This window comes from Coffea arabica, chromosome 4e (assembly GCF_036785885.1).
Source record: "Coffea arabica cultivar ET-39 chromosome 4e, Coffea Arabica ET-39 HiFi, whole genome shotgun sequence".
Lineage (NCBI taxonomy): Eukaryota > Viridiplantae > Streptophyta > Magnoliopsida > Gentianales > Rubiaceae > Coffea > Coffea arabica.
The window spans coordinates 21,072,190-21,076,876 of record NC_092317.1 but is presented as its reverse complement, the minus strand read 5'-3'; positions in this window follow the sequence as shown (position 1 = coordinate 21,076,876).

Below are 4,687 nucleotides of genomic sequence, written 5' to 3'. Positions count from 1 at the left end.
GTGCCGGCGAGTAAAGCCGCACTTGGGAAGGAAACTTTTGAAATTATCCTTGTTTGATCAGGTGAGTGTACTACTCCCCTGAATTATTGCTAAACTGGTTTCCTGTACTTGTAAATTGCTAGTTGAATGTCTTTCCTGACTGTTTATCTTGTATGAGACGAGGGTGTATTTTATCACACTCGTTCTCTTGCCTGTACTGAACAAACTGGAATCTATTACTTGTACTTGTTATGTACTTGAACTTGTTACTTGCACTTGTTATGATGTCGTTTGGAAGAGTATCCAACGACCTTCCTGTTAAACCTGAGCTCAACCTCATGGGGAGTTAATTAAATCGAGCCAGCGAGGGCTTGGTCGAGATAATTGACAATCCATGGTTGTCTGTTCCTGGGGGAATCTTTGGGTATTGAGACTCTTGATTCCGGTATACTCGAGTATTACCATTCCTGTTCCTGTTTGGCGTTCGGGCCCAGTAAGGGGTATGTTTGGTGAACGGGATTTTGGCATTAAAGTGGTGATCTACTGGACTGGTTCCTTTATTTGAACGTTGACGGAGGGTCAACAAGGCTGGATCAAGTATTACAACGGGGATTTGGCTCCTGAGAGCCACCTGTATCCTTGAAATTGTGATGTTTGTTCATTTCTTTTACTTGATGCGGATATGTGTCCTATAAATGTTTTCTCATGATTTCTACTGTTATATTTTTGGTACCTCATTGAGCTTCTACCTTACCCCGTTTCGTTATCCTTGTTTTCCTTACAGGAAATCACCTTTTGAAGACTATGATGTTTGAAACATGAGTTGAGCTAGTTTTAGTATTCTTTTGTGTAGCTCCTCGATGGTTGGAAAACCTTAAATGTATTTTAACCAAACAATTCCCTTTTGAATTGTAAATTTGCAACCATGTGTATATAAAAGTGTTTAACCATGTTCCTAAGTTGATTTGGTTTGGAAATGTTCTTTTTTAGGGTTATCTAAAGTTGTTGTGCTTGTTTGGGTTTCGGACAGTGCATGTTATCTTCTCAAAGTTCTTTTGAGCGGTTGGTAGGGTTTACGCTCGTTCCGGATCCGTAGTCCCGGCGAGAGCTGGGCAGGAGGTCCGCCGAACCCTTTGGTTCGCCTTAGGGGGAGGTGGGGCTGTCACAGTATGAGCAAACGAGAATGCACTGAAATGCCGCAAGAAGAGAGTTATGAGAAGTTAGGGTATCGCATGTGAATTGGGAACTATGGGGTAGTTGGGGTTAGGAGTGATTTTTATGGGTGGTTAACGGGCAATAGAGGTGTAATGGCGTTGGTTGAGTCAATTTCTTGGAACTTGATTTGAAGAAAGAGGAATTTGAATTTTAAATATGAGAGGAAACTGAAAGGTTGCGTCCGAGACCGTGGAAGAAAATGAACTGAGGAAGATGGGTAACTGCCTTATAAGGTTCAATTTTTTGAGTGTCGGACGTCCGAACGAAGTGAAGCGTCCGACACAACCGTCCGAACCAGTGCTTTTCTGAAACGGGACGAAGAACACTGTCAGACGTCCGTTCCAATTCATCGGACGTCCGATAAAGATTGACTAGAAATGAAACTTAGAATATTTTTTCTGAAACGCCCAGTTTTGTTCTCAAGAACACAAATTGATCCAGTGGAAGAGCTTTTGTGAGGATATCAGCGATTTGATCTTTAGAACAAACAAACTGAACACAGATTACCCCCTTGGAGACAAGATCGCGAATGAAATGATGCTTTATATCTATGTGCTTAGTCCTAGAGTGTTGAATGGGATTTTTTGTCAGATTAATTGCACTAGTGTTGTCACAGTACATAGGTACACATTCATATACTAAACCAAAATCATTCAATGTGTTTTTCATCCATAACAATTGAGCACAACAAGCACCAGCAGCAACATATTCAGCTTCAGTAGTGGACAATGAGATAGCATTTTGTTTTTTACTAAACCAAGATGCTAAGCAATTTCCAAGAAAGTTGCATATACCAGTAGTACTTTTTCTATCTATTTTACAACCACCGAAGTCACCATCAGAGAATCCACATAAAGGAAGTTCATGACATTTTGGATACCACAAGCCAAAGTTTAAGGTTCCCTTAAGATATCTAAGAATTCTTTTTACCGCATTCAAGTGTGATTCCTTTGGACAGGATTGAAATCGAGCACATAAGCATACAACAAACATGATATCAGGCCTACAGGCAGTTAAATAAAGTAAACTTCCAATCATACCTCTATACTTCTTTTCTTCAACTTTTGTACCTTCTTCATCTTGGTCAAGTTTGGTAGATGTGCACATAGGTGTTCCAACAGGCTTTGAGTTCTCCATTCCGAATCTTTTCAGCAGCTCTTTGGTGTATTTTGTTTGATTTATAAACGTTCCATCTCGGGTTTGAACCACTTGGAGTCCAAGGAAGAAGTTTAATTCTCCCATCATGCTCATTTCAAATTCTTTTTGCATGATGTTGGAAAAGTCCTTGCACAAGCTGTCATTAGTAGCACCAAATATGATATCATCCACATATATTTACACAATTAAAAGATCCCGTGAGCTTTGTTTTGTGAAAAGTGTAGTATCTACAATGCCCCTTTTAAAACCATTTTCAATCAAAAACCCACTCAAACTTTCATACCATGCTCTAGGAGCTTGTTTTAATCCGTATCAAGCTTTTGAGAGTTTAAAAACATGATCTGGATAAGATTCATTTTCAAAACCAGGAGGTTGGTCAACATAGACTTCTTGATCTATAAAGCCATTGAAGAAGGCACTTTTAACATCCATTTGAAATAATTTAAAATTCTTGAAACATGCAAATGCTAGAAACATTCTAATGGACTCCAGCCTAGCTACAGGTGCAAAGGACTCATCAAAGTCTATTCCCTCTTCTTGAGTGTATCCCTTAGCCACCAGCCTGGCCTTATTTCTAACAACCTCCCCTTTATCATTCATTTTGTTTCTAAAAACCCACTTTGTGCCAATGATAGGATGGTCTTGTGGTCTAGCAACCAGGGTCCAAACCTTGTTTCTTTCAAATTGGATTAACTCTTCTTCCATAGCTAAAATCCAGTGCTCATCATTCAATGCATCAACAACATTTTTAGGTTCAAAGTGTGATACGAAAGCAAGATTATCTACTAGGTGTCTAGAGGAACGAGTTCTGACCTTTTCAGATGGATCACCAATTATAAGCTCCCTGGGATGGTTCTGGACAAATTTCCAGGTTCTTGGAAGATCATTAGGAGTAGTGGTATCTCTGTCATTCACTTCTCCAGCTGGACTGTCTTGAGTATCAGCATTCTTTAAATCAATTTCTGGTGAAGCAGAGCCATGATCATTGATTGCTAACTTCTTTAATTCTTCTTGTACACCTGTATCAACATCTTCACCACAACTCATGGAAATGTCACCATTAGATTCATCAAAAGTAATGTGTATCGCCTCCTCTATAACCAATGTTCTACGATTATAGACTCTGAAGCCTCTTTTGTTTTCATAATATCCCAAGAAAATTTTCTCATCAGATTTCTTATCAAACTTTCCAAGATGTTTCTTGATGTTCAAAATGAAACATTTACAACCAAAGACTTTAAAGTAACCAACAACAGGCTTTTTGTCAAACATGAGCTCATAGGAAGTTTTGTTCAAAATTGGTCTTAAGAGAACTCTGTTCATGGTATAACAGGCTGTGTTTATGGTTTCAGCCCAAAAATATTTTGGTAAATTGCATTCACTAAGCATGGTTCTAGCAGCCTCTTGGAGAGTTCTATTTTTTCTTTCTACAACTCCATTTTGTTGGGGGACTCTAGCAATAGAGAATTCATGTGTAATGCCATTGTTATCACAAAAATCTGGAAAGCCACAAAAATGAAATTCAGTGCCATTATCACTTGTAATTTTGATAATTTTCAAGCCAATCAAATTCTGAACTTTAGCAAACAGTGATACGAAGTTCTTGAAAGCATCATCTTTATCTACAAGAAACATTACCCATGTATATCTGGAATAATCATCAACAACAACAAAACAAAATCTCTTACCACCAAGGCTTGTAGTTTGTGTAGGACCAAACAGATCAAGATGTAAAAGTTCTAGTGGCTTTGAAGTAGAAACATATTTCTTGGGTTTAAAAGATACCTTGACTTGTTTTTCAAATTGGCAAGCATCACATATCCGGTCCTTTTCAAATCTGATTTTTGGGAGACCTCTAACAATATCCTTTTTAGAAATTTCTTTTAGCAAATCCATATTGAAGTGACAAAGCCTTCTATGCCATAACCATGGGTCCTCATTTGCTACTTTGAGACATTTGAGATAGGAGGAATCAATTTTTTCAAGAACAACTACATAGATATCATTAACTCTTTTTTCTTTGAAAACAGTGTTGAATTTTGAGTCAAATATGAGACATTCAAGCTTCTTGAACAATACAAACAGATTCCTATCACACAATTGGCTAACACTTAATAAATTGTAGCTCAGATTGTCAACAAGAAGGACATTGTGGATAAAGGTTTGACCATTCTTACCAACATCACCAATACCAACAGTTTTGGCTTTGTTATCATCTCCAAACGTTACCTTTCCACTTGCTTTTGGCTTGAGTTTAATGAATTGTGATGCATCACCAGTCATATGTCTTGAACATCCACTATCAACGAACCATTTTGATTCTTTAGCAATGTTA